This window comes from Balearica regulorum, chromosome 29 (assembly GCF_011004875.1).
Source record: "Balearica regulorum gibbericeps isolate bBalReg1 chromosome 29, bBalReg1.pri, whole genome shotgun sequence".
Classification (NCBI taxonomy): Eukaryota; Metazoa; Chordata; class Aves; order Gruiformes; family Gruidae; genus Balearica; species Balearica regulorum.
In genome coordinates this window covers 2,044,083-2,061,480 of record NC_046212.1, presented here as the reverse complement: position 1 = coordinate 2,061,480, position 17,398 = coordinate 2,044,083, and the positions used below count along the sequence as shown (strand labels likewise).

Here is a 17,398-nt window from a genome sequence, read left to right as displayed (position 1 = left end):
TGTTTGAGCTTTGAACATATTGACTGCTATTTAAGTGTTACATACTGTTAGATACGTAAATGAAAAAGACTGTGCTGGTTGTTCCAGGGAGTTACCTCATGGAGGGGAAAAGCTGACTTGGGTTTCCTGTGATATCCTTTACCTCTGATTGTGCAGGGTGCAAATTCAAAGCCGCCCTGTGTTATCTATGGATGGAGGCACGTATGAAAAGGAAGAAGGCAGCTAGGCTAGGGCAGCTTGCCAATTGCTTAAAGCCTTTGCTAGAGACTAAAGGAAACCTGCGCCCATTTAGGCACTAGTACAGCCCCAGGGGCTTGCTGGGACTCGTATGTAAAGAAGATGAAGGCAGCCGCATGGAAATGATTGCACACTTCTGCACGTCAGTCTGCATTAGCTCTTTAGGCCCTGGTTGTTGTGTTTGAATGCTAAGATCTTGTGCTTAATTCTCGGGATTTTCATTCTGTGGGTCTCTCGGTGTAGCACTTAACCCATCTGTTGAAACTAAACCATGAGGAAAGTATCTTCTGCGCAAGAACGCTTGCAAAACCGGTCTCTTATTGAACTGCTCAGAGCCTGTGTGTGACTTCACTCTGATCACAAGGAAGGAGATGTCTCCAGTGGTCAGGCTTTGCTGCATTACCTCTGGGAAAGGTGTTTGCCTCTCTGATGACTGGTTTCATCATATGATAAATTCCTCATTCTCAGCTTGCTGTGTGCTGAGATTAAAAAAGGAGAGACAAACTCTAGTAGCAAAATAAATGTCAATTTTAAACCAGTGCAACCAAGCAAATCAGAATTGGGCACACTTTCACTCTCAAATCTGCGCTGCTCTGCCATTCCCTTTTCCTCTGCATGAAAAGATTTCTAGCTGTTTTGCCAGTCTCATCAGGACTGCTAGGTGCAGTACTGCCTGTGTAGTTGAGTGGTTGACTTCAGCAAACCGCATTTCTGGGCTAGGGGTTGTTTTTTCCTTTTAGAGCTTTAACGTGAAATATTCAACCACATCTGTGCACAGCACAATTGATACAGGTATCATGCTTCAGAGAACTGTGATGAAGGTGTCAGGTTGTGAGCACATTCTGTGTTTGTGGCTTCTGTGTGTTTATTTTCATGGAGATGGTAGCTACCTGAGTGTGACTTTGGGGAAAAATTTTCAGGAGAAATTTTGTTGTGCCTTCCTCCAGCAGAATTAGCTAGGGCCAAAGGGGACATCTCTCCAGAGTTTCTTGAATAGAGTCTGACGTACTACAGCCTACAAGGTAGTTTTTATGGATGCTCCAGACTGGCTGTCACTGAAGAGGCAGGTCAGCGTTGTGTTTGGTAGGAACCTCTAAGCTGGGATACACCAAGGAATTTATTTCATTTCTGTATTTTTTGCACAGTACTGTGTTGCGCTTCTAGAATGGCCCATGCTTAAGAAGAAATGATCCTGTTGTACAAGGGATATTGAAGAGAAGTGGTTACTTTTATTTCCCAAACATCATCATTTCTCTTAAGAGACTATTACATAGCATGGCACGAATTTTACTTATATGAAACATATGGAGTCAGCAGACAAGTCTTACTGAACAAATTGGAGGGCAGCAATCCAAACCAATGTCTGTTGTCTACAGTCCTCCTTTTTCAGAGTTTTTGCTTAATTGCAAGCTTTCTATTTGGACTTAATTCTTTAGTTTCTCTTTCTTGGCAGAATATCTTGTCTTAAATTATTGCTGTCAACACGTCCTTAGCCCTTCCTGCTTCCCCCCATCCCCCTAAATTGTGTAGTACTGTCTGTGGTGCTTCAGATTGCTATAAAAAGGCCATTATGTTTGTAGTTGAAAGCAAAGCCTGCTGTGAATATAATATTTTATCAAAAAGATACAAGCGTCTTCCTGTTAATATTATTACACTGACACACTGGTTTTATAAACATTTTAGTGCTCTCTGAAATGGTTGATATCTAGTGATTATGGCTCCATTAGGCGTAGTAACAGATGGTTAATGTACAAGTACTTTTTATGTTGTCGTCTATAGCAGAAATACTGAAATGAAAGGGAATGTTAAATTCTCATTTCTTCAATGGTAAGGCTGAGGAAGTTAGCAAACAGTATGGTGGAGGATCTCGTATTAATGTGAGATTGTGTGACCAGGGAGGAAGTAAACTAGTATCTAGGATGATGCAGAATAGACTGGAGAGGGATAATCGATCATGCTGGAGCAAGACAGTAGAGAGCACGGATACTGGAATGGATTGTAAGCCAGTGGAGCAAGACTACAATTAGGATGATCTTCGGATGGGTAGACCGCGCTGTTCTGTTGGATTTCCAGGTTTTAGAAGAGGTGGGACTCCTGCCTGAGTTAGAGAGAGAGGCCTGGAAAGTCCCTGCCTTCTTTACCAGCCAAAACAGAGGTGGAATTAGGCCATGGACACCAGGTAACTTTGCCAAGGTCATACTGTGGAGCTGAAGCAGCAGCTCTGGCAAACATCTGCAGTTGCCCTATGCACCTGCATTCGTTTGTGGCTTCCATCATGGTTATTTCAACAGGCATGATGTGGAATTGGAGACCTCTGTGTCCCCACAAATGACTCTGAGAAGTCTAATTTAACACCCTCTGCAATCCTTAGCTTATTTTTTCTGGGATGCTTTTGTTAAGTTTTGTCTTGTTTGGGTTTTTTTCTGGGCATTTGAGAGTTGTGTATTTTTAAATTTTGCTCTGTCCGTGCCTAGAGAGAAATTACCTTGCACTTTAGGGTTTTTTTCCTGGGAGAATCGGAGAGTTCAGTCTTGGGCTTCTGTTTTAGATGAGTAAGTTGTAGGGCTGACGTGGTTTTTTGCATAGTAATAAAAACAGGCTAATACTGTTAGACTTAAGTGCTACTGGGAGATAAAGCAATAAAGATTAGTTTGTTATTTAAGGTAATTCTGGTCACACCTTTGAGGGAGATTGGCTATTGCTAAGAGAAACTGCACAGTTACCTTTGCTTTAAATTTATTGCAGAATGAAGAATTAAAATATGATCTCATTAAAATTAAGTAATTGATGTCATCATTCAATTAAAATATTTTTGGGAGCTTTTGGCAAGTCATTCCAGGTTGCCATTAAGACCTGACCAACCAAGCATCCTCAAATTGGAGGGAATGGGGGATAGTTCTCTGTTAAGTAGCTGAAAGATGAGGGGACATCTCAACAAAATACCTAACTAGCAAAACCAACCAACCCTAAACTACTGTAAGGCGGTACTACCAGTGGACTTCCCCTTTGTGGAGATTTCTGTCATGAGGTTAGTTAGAGTCAAAGCACAATTCTGAAGCAGAGTTGAATATGTTCAAGTGTAGAGTCCTGCACCTTGGGAGGAATAACCCCAAGCACCAGTACGGGTTAGGGGTTGACCTGCTGGGAAGCAGCGCTGTGGAGAAGGACCTGGGAGTTCTGGTGGACAACAAGCTCTCCATGACCAGCAATGTGCCCTTGTGGCCAAGATGACCAATAGTATCCTGGGGTGTGTTAAGAAGAGCGTGGCCAGCAGGTCAAGGGAGGTTATCCTCCCCCTCTGCTGTGGTGAGGCCACATCTGGAGTTCTGTGTTCAGTTTGAGACAGATGGGAACTACTGGAGAGAATCCAGTGGAGGGCTGCAAGGATGATGGGGGACTGGAGCATCTCTCATATGAGGAGAGGCTGAGAGAGCTGGGTCTGTTTAGCCTGGAGAAGAGAAGACTGAGAGGGGATCTCATCAATACTTACGAATATCTAAAGGGTGGATGTCAAGAGGATGGGGCCAGACTCTTTTCAGTGGTCCCCAGCGACAGAACAAGGAGCAACAGGCACAAACTGGAACACAGGGAGCTCCATCTCAACGTGAGGAAAAACTTCTTCACTCTGAGGGTGACCGAGCACTGGGACAGGCTGCCCGGAGAGGTTGCGAAGTCTCATTCTCTGGACATACTCAAAACCTGCCTGGACGTGATCCTGTGCAACCTGCTCTAGGTGATCCTGCTTTAGCAGGGACTTGGACTAGATGATCTCCAGAGGTCCCTTCCAACCCTGACCAGTCTGTGATTCTGTGATATTCCTCTTAATGTGCTTATCACTCCAGGTACCTAGCTTGAAGATGAGTGTTCTGAGTATGCATCTGCATCAAAAGTGGGACTTCGAAGGGAACGTCTGACTTTATCTTCAGCACAAGTTTTTCTCATCATGCTGAACATAACTGTAAGGCCAATGCAGTATTGATAATCTTTTGTCTTTGCTTTTCATTAGCTGGCATTAAAACAATTAACTGTTGTTACTAGTTTACTGTGAATACGTTTTGCTGGTTGTTGCTTTTTCAGACAGCTCGCAGTTCTCAACCTCTACAGCTAGAACTTGGGTTTTTTTCTGTATTATTTGTAATTCCATCTAGGCATCACTGTTTGCAAGAAATCTTTCATCTCTAGCTCTGGGCTATACAGAACTGGAGTGGCAAAGGAGATGTGTTTTTGTGCTGGCTTCATCATTTTCAGAATATTAATATTTAATTTAGGCTTTTTAAAGCTTTTAGCAGATTTGTCAGGCTTTCTTCCCTGTGGTAGTGTATGTGAGGACAACTTGAGAGAGCATTCTGATTAACTTACAATATGGAAAGTGGTTTTATTTGTTTTGATTTATGACTGAAATACTTTGAAGAAGCTCATCCTGTTCTGTAAGTAACTTTGCCATAAACTTAACCATAAAATAGATCCAGCAGTTTTTCCTTTTCTCCAGCTGAGTCCAGCCAAGCAAATACTGTATCTCATCCAAGTAACACTTTTTCTTGCCCATAAAAAACAGTCTGTATTGCCACTCTCCAGTGAAAAACATGGATGCAGTCAGCTGTGCGGTGTGGGGAGCCGCAGGTTTCTGCCGTGTACTCTGCCACCGCTTGTTCCCAATACAGAGTGAGACACTGATGCTGAACTTCTGAATCTGAAAGTGATTTGGCCATGACAGAAGTCATTCCGTTCGCAGCTTGAGCCCTGTGTTGCTTTCCTGCAAGCAAGCAGTGCTGACATGAGTGTTTTGGTGACACAGAAGTGTTCAACTTTCACTTGGTTAGGGCCGAAATGTGGATATTTACACTGCTGGTTTGTGTTTAGAAGTTCCTATAAATGATATTTCATAATTTTTGACCCATTTCTATGATAAATTTGATCTTGGAGAGATTGCAGCTTGTTAGCACAAATACGGCGTGAAATTTTTACATGTTGTGAGAAATGAAGTTTCTTCTCTTCCAAATTCGAGGTACTTTGTTCAAGTGAAGAGCACATGACATGGGCAGATCTGGTGCAGGTAGATTGCCTTTCAGTGCATGAGATAATTCGGCCTGAAAAACATTTGGAACCAGTTTAGAGATCGATTGGTTGTTGTGGGGTTTTTTTTTTCCCTCTGACTGTGCAGCTGCCTTCAGTACACAAGTTCCCAGTTGTTTTGCATTGTGCTAAGTTCTTGATTAGGCCTGCGCAGGAGTTTATGCTTTTCAGCTGACAGCCCTCTGAGCTGTGACCGACTCCCACTTCCAGCCTCCTGAAATCTGGTGTTCGTGATTCAAGATGGAAACAACAAAGGGGAAACACAGTCGGCGTTCTGGCCTCTGCCAGAGGCCGTTTTTGTTTACCAGTTAATGCTTCTGTCCAGTCGGCTAGTGTTTGCTGGGTCAGTCAATCTGTTGTTTAAAAGATTTTGTTTATGGCTAACTCTGTTGATACTTTAATGCTGAATTTACCAACAGGAGTTTTTCATTTACCTGCTGAAAGCTGTGTCATTTCCAGAGGAAAGTGTTTGTTTTCCTTCCCTTTTTATTATAAATAAACCACAATGAGTTTATTTCCACTGTATCAAATGTCTCTGGCCTTTGCGGGAACTGAGCACAGAAGCATCAAAATCAAATAGAACAATTTGGAGAGTAATTGTGTTTAGGTGTTTGCTTCTCCAGCAAAGCAGTATTTGCTTGCTGTTCCAATACGCCAGGTGCCAGATGTAAAACACGCTTCCTTTTTCATTGATATTCAGCTCTTGTGTGTAGTTAGAGGGCTGACTCATTAATATTACAAGTGTCATACGTATTGTGTTAGGGCCAGTCCCTATTTTGCAGTCCTCTAAAGCGGAGACAGTGTTGTTGGAAGCTGTCCAATTTGTTCTTCACGAGGCTTCTGTCAGTGAGATTATTAGGCTTTAATCTGTCTCATGGTGATAGCTTTGCTTTTCCAGAAGGGAGTGACTTTTGCGTGCGGATCAGACCACGCCGGGACTGGTCGTTGGCCTGTTGAGAGGATGCCTGCTGTAACGAGAAGAGCTTACCTTTTGGAGAGGAGCGAGCGCACTCAGATTTCTTGAGCAACTGGGAATGCTAAAGCAGCTTTACAGAAATACTGGCCTCGGTAGACCGGGGCTAGGGAGGAATTCAGATGAGATGTTTTCTCAGCCTCTCTATCTAGACTGCTTTGGAGATTGTAGTTATTGTGCACACAAAGCAGCAATTGTCCAAAGCTTTGTGCCATCCTCTGTTTTTTGTTTTATTGAGAGCCTCAATTCTCCACTCACTGAGAATTTCAAGCAAGGTGTTTTGGAGTCATTTGCTGTGATTACTCTGCTGATATCTTCTGCTTTATTTTTCGCTGATGAAAAATTAACAAGATAGAAATTTTCTCATGTAGAGTTTGATTATGTGAATGTTTGACGAGAAAATGTGATCTCAGAAGCAGCTTTTTAACAAGGTTGCCGTGACAAATTTTGTAATGAACACACAGTATTTTGGAAGCAAATATGTTAGTATTGTAAATAATTCTGTATTAATTTGCTGTCAAAGACTGAAGCTTTCAAACTAAATCACATCTGTAACTCCAGTATCTTTTTTTGTAAGCTTTTGTTCATTTTGTTTGCATTCTTTTTGTCGAGTTGCTGACTGTGTGCTCTTAAATAATCCTACTGATTTCTCCATACTTCCTTCCCTCTACTAGAAAGACATTTGAGAATTCAGTTTATTTAAATTGGAAAAGAAGATACTGCACCCTTAGAGAGGCCACAATAGGAAAATTTGCTGTGGTTTTGGATATGGCTTGTTGAATAAAATCCTTCCTACTTTTAAGCCTGTTTGTTTAGGTTCAAGGTCCACTGGTGTCAGTGTAGAAAGGGTGTTTGTCCTCATAGTTTTGAGAAAATATGACAGTGTGACGTACTGATAAAAGGCAAGAAAAATACATGTGTTAGGGTCTTGCCGTTTTGGAATGATAGAAATATCTGTCTGATCTTGCGATACCCTGCATAACAAGGCCGGCAAATTGAGATTGACTGTTCCTTCTCTTTATGATATTAGCATGACTTTTCTACTTAAAGGCAGACAGATCGAGGGCCACTTTTGTACTAAAAATTGAATGTAGTTTTTTTTTTTTTAAAGAGCTGTTAGTGTGCAGAATTAGAAAGGAGGAATCAGTGTGCTGGAAGAGGTGTGTATTTTCCATTGAAGTAGCTAAGTTCAGTAACTTTGTGGAGCACTTGCAACGTGCAGCTGGATTGTTGAGCTGTGCTATGAGGGTTCTCGTGTTTGCCGCTATAGTGCGTTTTGCCCATTATTTTGATCTTCCACGCAGCTTAAAGGCTTTCACTTAAGAAGGATCTTGCCACATCCTGCTATCCAGCCTCTGAACAAAGTGCTTCTGAAGCAGACATTGACTCTTCTTTAGCGTGCCGAAAGAGCCCTGAACAGAAGTCGTTCCTTGCATGATCTTTCTTGTAAAGAGCATTGCAGCTGACAGAATAATGGCTTTTCTTAGGCTTGCTGGTGACATGCCAGCATGGTTTCCTTAGCAGTGAAATTCCTCAAGAAGCCATGGTTGCTGATGTAAACATAACTGAAAGCTTAACACAGCCTGTACTGAGCTCGAGGCCTGAAATCTGCTTCTTATGCCATGCTGTATGGTGCATTTTTCTTCTGCTCTTTCTATTTAAATCTGGTTTCCCAAGCTTGTAACCAACTTGAATGGGTGGTACTCCTCAGAAAAGATGGCCTGGCCTCTGTGTAGAGGAGCCTGTACAGAGCCCTGGGCTTGTACGCAGCAAGGATCGCTCTGTGGGGCAGCCCCCCATTAACTTGAGCATAGCTCTGGTTTTGTAGAACTGTGTTTGGGTGGAGGTGGGGTTATTTTAAATTTCTCTGTGTTAAATAACCTTAAACCTGCTCTGCAAAGTGCTTTAGTTCCCACTAGTCGGGCTTAAAAGAAATGAGTAGGAAACCCAAGAACAGTTTCGTAGCTGCTGACTGAGTCTGCCTCCTGTCTTTTCATCAGGTATGCTTCTGGAATTTGGTGGGAGTTTCTGCAAGTCAAATTACTAGTGTTGCACACTAATTTGAGGCTGGGTAAAAGATTAATAATTGTATTGCTTTAACTTTTAAGTAGCGGAATCCTACTGTGCTGACTAATACTGTTTAATAGTAACTATCCTAGAGTTGTTAATGCTGTAAAATGACTGTGGTTTGTGTTTCAGATTTCAGTGCTTTGGGAAAAACAATGTATTTTGCTCGCTCTCTGCTGCTTTTTTTCTGTGAAATGGGAGTGACAGCCTTATGAATACACACTTGGTACTACCTCTTTGGGAAAGCCAGGGTAGGAGGCATGTGGGAAGACATGTCATGATAGATGTCTCACCTCTAGTTCTAAAAAATTCATTCTTACAATTTACTTTTTTTTTTTTTATTGACTTTTGTTTGGGGAGTGATCTTTTAAGTGCTAATGCTTTCATCAAGATATCTTTCTTTGTTTTACCATGCATAATGATTGAGCTCATCGCACTATGATTTGAAATAGCATTTTCCCATCTGGAAACATGTAATTATTGTGCTACCGTGCAGTATGACATGCCAGCTAGGTTAGTGCTCTGTTAACTCTGTGTTTAAAGGAAGGTCAGAGTTGCATTTCCATACTCGAATACTTTGTGTGAGAAGCACTGCGTTTGATCAACAGATAAGGGAATAATTGCTCTTAACTTCTTTCTTCTCTCATTCTTACATCTTATTCAAGAATGTAGAATTTAATTACAAAAAGTAACTTCAGGTACAGTTGGACTGAAATAGGCTGCATATCCAAACTGCTTTTCGGGATGGTTTGGCAAGGTGTTGCTATGGTGTCAGATTTGGAGGAGGGTTACTAGCAAGGAGTACCTGTGGCAGTTGGCTTATGTTAGAAAAATTGAAGCCTGTTTCAAGAGAATTACTAAATATTGGCACCTGAGAGCCACAAAGGGGTAGGTGATAGGAATTGCGTACAGGATTAAAACCCATACTAGCTTCTATTTTAATCTTATCGCAAGCAGTTCCACTGTAGTAATATTCTGTGTGGCCACGTTAGCTGCCGAACAAAAAGCTGCAAAAATATGATCAGGTTTTTTTGTGTGAGAGTGCCGAGAGGAAAACAGCCCTGGCGAGGGCCCGTCCTCCCCTGGAACCGAGGGTGCGGAATAAATGCCAGGGACTGTCTGGTTTCATTGAATACCTCGGACTGGAAATGGTGGTGTTGCGATGGCTGTGGGTGGGGTAAAAGCTTCATACATGTGACTTTAATCAATCACCACGTTTGTCACAGCCCCCAGATCATCACTGCATGCTCTTTACTGCAGGTTGTGTAGGTTTAGCTTTCTGATTGTGGGTGGCTATCTGCGTGAGTCTTCAGTATTTTGTAGCAAGATACAGAGTTCTCTTTGGGTGCCTGCAGGTTTTTGTTTTTATTTTTATTCCTGTGCTAAAACCAGACTGGATTTGGAAAATCGTCTGTCCACGCTGGTCTATCTTGTGGAGAAAGTGTGTGCTGTTTAGAATAGGCAAAGAGTTTATGTGTGTGCAATCCTTTGTAGTTGGGCTGGACGGGCAACTCCTAGGAGAAGGTTATCAGCACTCACTGTTCTAATAATTCAGTTTCTACCTTAAGGAAGAGAATGATGTACCTACTGAATAAGTGCTGAATCACGGGGTTGTTACTCTTGCATAAAGTTTAGTCATTTCCTGGGAAACTTTTTCAGTCTGGCAGTGGAGGGCTAGGTCTCTGTGTCTGTGCTGAGGATTAAACACGTGTGGATTTCTGCTGGTGTCTGTGACCAGGAGGTTAGTCAGAAAAGAGTATTATTCAGGGCAGAATCGCTTCATCCGGGTTTTTTAAACACACTGTGAGTTGTCTTGCTTTACTCAGCTCAGACTGTGAGTATAGCTACTTCTTGCATACGTGTATGTGACACTTTCTGTTTCTCCTCATTTAAATGCGTTGTTCTGATGCAGAGCTAGTAGTATAAACACTGTGCTCCTACATCTAAATCCACATTCTTCTCATTGACTACTTATTAAAAATAGATGAAAACGTTTCTTTTTAATAGATTTTGCAAAATCCTATTTGTGACGAAGCCTTGGTTTTGTGCCCTTTATAGCATTCAGAAGGGAAAATGCATTTTTTCCCCATGACAAGTTGTAGCTATTTAAAAGATTTTTTTTTTTTCCCCAGGATGGGGTTACATGCAAGATTTATTATTTGTATATGGGATTAAACTATTTATGTGCATATGTTTGCTTTATGGGTAACATGTAAAATTTAAATGGCTGCACTTTGCAACAGAATATCTTGCATAAAGCTGACTTCAGTGATTGTATTTTGCAGACATTTGTTAGCAGCAGTGAGCAGAGCCTGTATTTAGTAGGGTTATCAGGGTTAACAGAAGTTAACAATGTATTTAAAGATTTTAAGGGGTTATCTTCCAAGAGGTTTTGGAACCTTTTTAAAAACATTTTACCTTTTGTAAAGGTAGATGTTACCTGTGCATCAGTATCATGAGTTGAGTTGCTGATGCACAAGTGCATCATGCATCCTTTTGCCAGAGGAAAGGATCTGAAAGGCACACTAGCTCTGGCCTTCTGGTTCTGACGTACAGCTGAACTAGAGGTATGGCTTGAAGTTTGGCTTCGTGGTCATTTGAGCAACTTACCTGGGGAAGTCCTTTAAAGAACCTAACTGCTGAGAATGCTGGGGTCGCATTGATGCTGTGTAAACCGTGCATGCAGTCACGTGCGAGAATGATTCTTCTTGCAGCAGACATGAGAACAACAAAAGTGTAGTACGCTTACAAGAGGCTCTTTTATTTACAGTGGTAAGCTTCCAAGCATTTCTCAGCGTCCCAGTCTTGCAAAGCTTTTGAGAACTCGTTTTGCTGACCCTGCATAGTGCTGTTTTCAGCAGAAGTGGTAATGATAAGTTACCATATGTGCCTTTTTTATTTTTTTGTGGGGAACAGAGGGTCTTCGGTTGAAGTTGCTCTGCTGAGACCTCCTTTGCATTGGTCACCCCCTGCCCACGCACACAAAGAAAACGGAACTCTGTCCTTAGCTCACCCAGTTTGGTGATGCATCACATATGGCATCTAAGATTACTACTTGTAATACATGGGCCCAGACGGGTGAATCAAGGACAGTGGATCATCTGGAACTCTGAAATGCTGCCGTAAGATAAAGAGATTCTTCAGTACAGTTTCAGTAGTTGGATTTATTGTTTAAAGGTAAAAAAAAAAAAATACTTAAGGCACGCAGTAAGTGACCTGTGGTGAGGTGCGCCTTGTGACCTTAAATGACACAGACCTCTGCACTGTGGAAGTCTGGCAACGGCCGTGTACGCAGGGTAGACCATGCCACAAAATCCTAATCTTGAACTGCATTCTTTTGAAATAATAAATGTTGAGATTAAAATAGTTTTAATTTGGTAAAGCAACATTCATAAGCCTTTAGAAAAGATTTTTTGAAACTGTGGAACAGAGTCCCCACAGTGCTGGAGCCAAGTAGACTTGTACTGTGTATATAAATTAATCTGGAGCTGATCTGTCTGTGCAACTTTTAGTGCTGAAACTGTAGCAGTATAATGCTTGTGCTTAACAAACAGAGCTTTGTAAGACTTGCTGTTTTTTTCAGTAGCCTATTCATGTTCTTAATGGGAACAGAATGGTGCTGTTAAAGGGAAACTGCAAAGCACAAACCGGTTCTGTTTGTTTTTCTTACTGTTTGGTTTTGATTTTGGTCTTTGTGGGGTTTTTTTTGGGGGGGGGGCTGTGACATATGGAGTGAGTAAGGCTATTTTTTTTTCAAGAAATCAGTGACTTTTTTCTGGAAGGCTGTATGATTTTGCAGACCTTGGTATTGTCTTCAAGTAGAAAACCTGATATACAGCTTCACCAGAAGGAAGGAGGAGGGAATCTTTGAAGCTGCATCATCATTTGGCCTCAAACAGAAAGAGGCAATTGTCTAAACTTGTTTCAAACATAGTTTTTGTGCTGAAGTTATAGCCAAAGAGTGTTAGGAGTGCAAGACCATTTAACAGGTATAGTCTGTGTGAACCCACAGCCTTAGAAAAAAGATTTAAGTGTTGTCTTCTGGGTTGCTGAAGCCTGGGGTTGAGGACGTCCTAGCTTTAAGCTTTGGTCACTCACTGTCAGGAGTGGGGGTGTCTAGAAGTTTCCAGTCCTCCAGGAAATGGAAGAAAGATGATATCTAGCTGCAGAATAAATAAATGAGTGGCAACATTTCTTGCTGAAGTGATTGCTTTGATACCTGTTTTCTACCTAGGCCAAAACTGAGACAGTCTTAAGTGCTGAAGTGCATACCTTCCTCACTTTGGATTTCTCAAACGTGCCACCTAGCACTTCCAGACACACTTGAAGACCTTATCTGGAAGTGGCATGCAGCAAAAGAACATTTTGGACTTTCAGCTATGCTTCTGGGTTCCAGTATCTTCAGTTTGGTGTCTACTTCTGGTCAAAGACAGGAAATCCAAAATCAAGCTCTGCAAAACCAGGCTTTGTAAGTTTGAGATGATAAAACTACAGGGAGACATTGCCTGTCAGATGTGCCTGGAGATCAAGCAGGGGAGTAGGCAAGAAAGGCAAAGTCATCAAGGTCATTTCTAGAGGTGAGACCTGAAAAGCAGATGCAGTGGTGATAATAGAATTTATGTCCTCATTTTTGTTATAATCTTGTTACAATACTTGCTGTTAAATAGAGTAGCTATCTGTTTGGGGGCCAATGGATGTACCAGAAGCATTTCCATGATTCTCTGTTAGCATAAACTGCTAGAAACATTGACTTTTTTTTAAAGCCTACAAACATTTTTTAAAAATGCATACAACCTGCTTTCAAATTTGAATCTTTTGCTTGGTACAGTCACGTGTTTGAAGGCTTTGTTGGGGAGATGCTGTGCACTACGTGATCATTTTCCTTAATTTCTTCACTGTAGTAATTATGGTTTTGTTAGACAGTAAATGATTCAGTGTTCTCATTCCATGGGGGGAAGGGGAGTAAGGATGTTGAAAGAGGAGTATTGTCTGAGCTAGCAGGATTAGCTGGTGTTACCACCTTGCACTGATTGAGCACCACTGTTTAGAATAGATCATCAACTCTAATTGCTAAAAAGCAGCCTGGCGTCACAGGGTGGTGAGAGTCCTGAAGTTTCAGGCTTCTCTATTGCATGATTTGAATATAGGTGTAACATCTAGGCTGATCAGTTGTAGTTCGCTGGACTTCCTTCTGCTCTGTGTAAGCCCATATCCCTCTGTTTTCTGTCATTCCCAAGGTCATCTTTTCTCCTGCACTGTCAGAACATCCAGATTGGATTTGCGTGATGAGGATGAATTCTAATTTCTTCTCAAGAAATTTGGAGAATCATATGAAAAAGGAGTATCGGAAGCAATTTTTTGAATTTTTTTAGGGAATTCTGTTTCTCAAATGTGTGCTTATTTAATCACAAACAAGCAGGGCCCCTTGGATTTCATCATGGAGGTGTCTGCTGTCAGGATTATTGTCTAGGCGTTCCAAGTGAGGAGAAATTGTTGTTTCTTGATTGAACTTCTCTTGTTTCTGCCAACCATAAATCTAGAGTTATTTCCTACTCTGAATCCACAGAAGGGCATCTCTTGTGTATTTGCAAGACCTGCTGTGTCTCGAAAAGTAGGATTTCTTTAAATTCTTCTTTTAAAACTGTCAGAAGAGGGAAAAGATTAAATGGAGGGAGGAGAGGCTTGAAAGAGGGGAACAGTATTGTGATATATAGTAACATGAAGAATTACTGAAGCAATGCGATACCAGCACCAGCGGTCTGCCGGAAAACCTGTTCCGTGAAGCTGGCTGGAGCTGGTCCATCAAATGCTCTGCAAATGAGCAGGAAAACTGAGCTGGTGGCTCTGCAGGAGAAAATTTCTCGTGCATTGGGATGAGTTAACCTTTGTGAGTAGTGCAGGTGGTAGCAGAGCTTTGCACTGGTTGGGGTAGAAAAACTGTGAGTTTGGGTAGGGTAGTGAGGAAACTGGTAGTGTGTGGAGCTGATGTACTGGGTTGTAGCGGTGGTGGCTTGTGTTTACATGTCACTCTGCTCTGATGTACTGGTTATCTGTGGAAGGTGAAGCCTGAGCTGATGGCTGCTGTTACGGCAGCAGAGGTGTAGAGGAAGGAGAGTCCATTCCTCGTCCACATCAGTGATCAGCAGCTTAGCTCACACTCACGTGTCCTTTAAAAAACCAAACCAAACACCCAAACCCTAAAGATTCCCGACATAGCATTTTGAGACACTAGGAAAGACTGCGACATAGAAAAATCTTAGTCGGGTAAGACGAAAGGGTCTTGACTGAAAAGAAACTGAAGCTTTGCTTTCTTTTGACAAGACTCCCATTTCCTTAGCAGGGCCTCCTCAGCATGTGGAGGCACAACCACGACTAGCCTAGGCTATAGATAAATATAGACTACAGCCGAACAGAAACAGTTGTAGCTGGGAGAGGGCCAAAAGAATGTCTCAGCAGTGAGTGTTTTTGTTTGTAATTTCTTTCCTAGGAGTGAACAAACACTAGCACCATTTTAAAGCTAAATTGTCAGCTCTCATTTGCTTTGCTAATGCTTTCTTTGTAGTGCTGTGTCTTGCATCTGTGTAGAGAGGGGTTGTGGTTCTTGGGTTGTTTTTCCAGCTCTCTGGAAGAATTTACCACACCAAATGTCACAAAGTGTTTAATTTATGGAAGCGGGATTGACGATTTACCAGGTTTATGTAGTAGGAATGAATGGTTCTTGAGATTGCAGTCCTATTGTCTTGGTTCTCTTCCTGTTGCAGTAATTTATGATATTTGGTGAGGAAGTCCGCATTTATGTTCGGATCTAGCCATTGCCATTTCCTGCAGATCAGCAGAAAAGGAACAGGGTGGAAGAAAATTTCTCTCTTAGTGAATCTTCGGTTTCTGTCTCAGTGGATTGATACCAAATTTGAACTCTATATGACCAGATGGAAGAGGCTCTATACAATAAATTCATTCCTCTCGTGCACCATATTAAAGGGATGCTTGCTTCCAAGCCCTGAGATGTCAATTTGGGCATAACTATTGTGGTTGTAGTAATCGGATCATAATTTTATTGAGATGACTTTACACCTGTCACCCGTGCCTGCGCACAAGCTTTTTTTTTTCCAAGAGCCTTAGTCCCAGTGTCTTGCTGGAGCTTTATTTCAGATAATTGTCTTCTGTTCCTAACCTGCATGGATGACCATCCTTAAATAAAGAACTCTAATTTATCTATTTCTCTTAACCTTTTCAGTCCCTATTGCCTAGTTCCACTTCAGTAGGGCTAGTCTAAAAATTTAAGTGTTGTGCTTTCTAATCCTGTAGGCAGGTGCTTGAGACTGTCAACCCATTTGTCAAAATACTGGAATTATTATTTTTATTATTACAAACTCTACCTGGAAATTCAGCAGTGGGAAGACAGTGCTGCAGGGAAGTCCCAGGGATTTATCACCCTTATTTCTGTTGCTTGAATTTTGCCAGTTGGAACTTTCCTGCTCTTGCCAAATAGCATTGGGCTTTTTATTTTTTTTGTTAGTTTATGCTCAGAGAATCCTTTTTTCAAGCAATAATGTAAATGATCTGTATCACATGGTAGTTAAGGTTGCAGATAGTGTTTTGGCCTGAGTTACCTTCTTGTTTTTTCAGTAATATCTCACTTCAGCTTCAAACTTCCAAATGCAAATCTGTGAACCGTAAGCCTTGCATTCGTGTGAGGATAGATCTGGTTTACTGGTAGGATATTAGTATGAAGCAAGTGATTAGAGAGAATTCTTTGCTTCCCAGTATGTCAAACAGAACGTGATGCTACTGGTACTTAAACTGAGAGTGCTGGTATTAGTAATGTACTGGTATTCCTCAGTAATTCCAACAATTTTGTGGCACATGTTTCATTACATATAGTGTGTAACCACCGATGTCAAGAGTCTAATTAAATCTTGTGGAGAAATTAATCACTAAATAACAAGCTACAAACAAATCTGTGGGTTGGTTTATAAGGAAAAATCCCTCCCTCTTTCTGCACAGGTTGGTTTTTCCTGAAGTGGCAGTCACCCTGGTCTATTTGCCACCCAAATGAACAAACGTGGGGAATTAAAACTGCCTGTGAAAACGGAGAGGCAAATCTCAGAAAAGCTGGCGGATTTTTTAGCTTATGCAGTCAATCAAAATATTATCCTTTTGGCATATACTCTTTGTATATTTCTTTTTTTGAAGGTGTACTTTTCTTACACATACCTTTCTTATGAGCTGGATTAATTTGACTGAGCCGTATATTGCAATCAAGCATTAAAATTAATGCTTTGGTTGGCATTTCAGTGCTTCATGGACATTCTAATTTTCATTGCTAGATTTGTTCGGACTTGTTGGGGCCTGAGTCAAGCATAGTGTAAGAGGAGTGAGATAAAATTTTGTGTGCAAATGCACACCCTCCAGTAAGCAGCACAAGTACCCATTTCAGCTTCACAACTTTTCGTCAAGGTGTCTCAAATGACGCTGACATTTGACTGTCCAGCACAAAGGAGTGAATCCATTCCCTCAAGCATTTCAGGACTGTAAAATCACCTTTATAACCCAAATGGCCAGTTAGCTGCAATGTTTTAGCAGAGACGCTGGTTGTGTTGGGAGGCTTAGAGCTTAAACCCTTTAATCACCTTTTCTGATGTGGCCCTCCCGATCAGGCTGGAAGTGTCTGGCAGAAGGATGCTGTAAGGCAGCAAATACAGCAGCCTGTGCTGCTCAGTGTCTAATACTCTGTTGCCTTGCAATAATCAGGCTCTCGGCAAAGAAAACATGCTGTTTGCGATCACTAGTTTCTTGTTGTGATACAAATATGGGCTTAACTTTAGCTTGAGAAGTAATACCAAATAATTCTGTTTTCTTATTGCTATGTGTTTGATCGCTTCCAATCTTTCGGCCCCAAGAGATAAGAGGTTACAAGTGCAGGTCAGGCTACAAAAAGGCTTGAAATGCTGCAGGGCTTTTTGTTTTAATCCCTTCAAGGTTTCAGTCTTTCTTGTGGTTCTGATGTAATGTGAGAAATTAAAACAAAAGACAGCAGCCAGATGG

The 17,398-nt window shown here is 41.5% G+C and overlaps 1 protein-coding gene across 5 annotated transcripts in view; it reads left to right on the top strand.

The window, feature by feature from the left end:
* DIP2B (disco interacting protein 2 homolog B) overlaps positions 1–17,398 on the top strand; it is a 70,249-nt gene that overhangs the window by 12,194 nt on the left and 40,657 nt on the right. Inside the window, exon 1 of one of the 5 annotated variants that reach the window (XM_075737897.1) lies at positions 10,004–10,091. The exons of 3 other annotated variants lie outside the window; for them this stretch is intronic. The gene's annotated coding sequence lies outside the window, so the exon portion shown is untranslated. Of the gene's footprint in view, positions 1–10,003; positions 10,092–10,145; positions 10,185–17,398 lie in introns of those variants that run through there. One more of the 5 variants, XM_075737898.1, reaches the window with a different exon arrangement.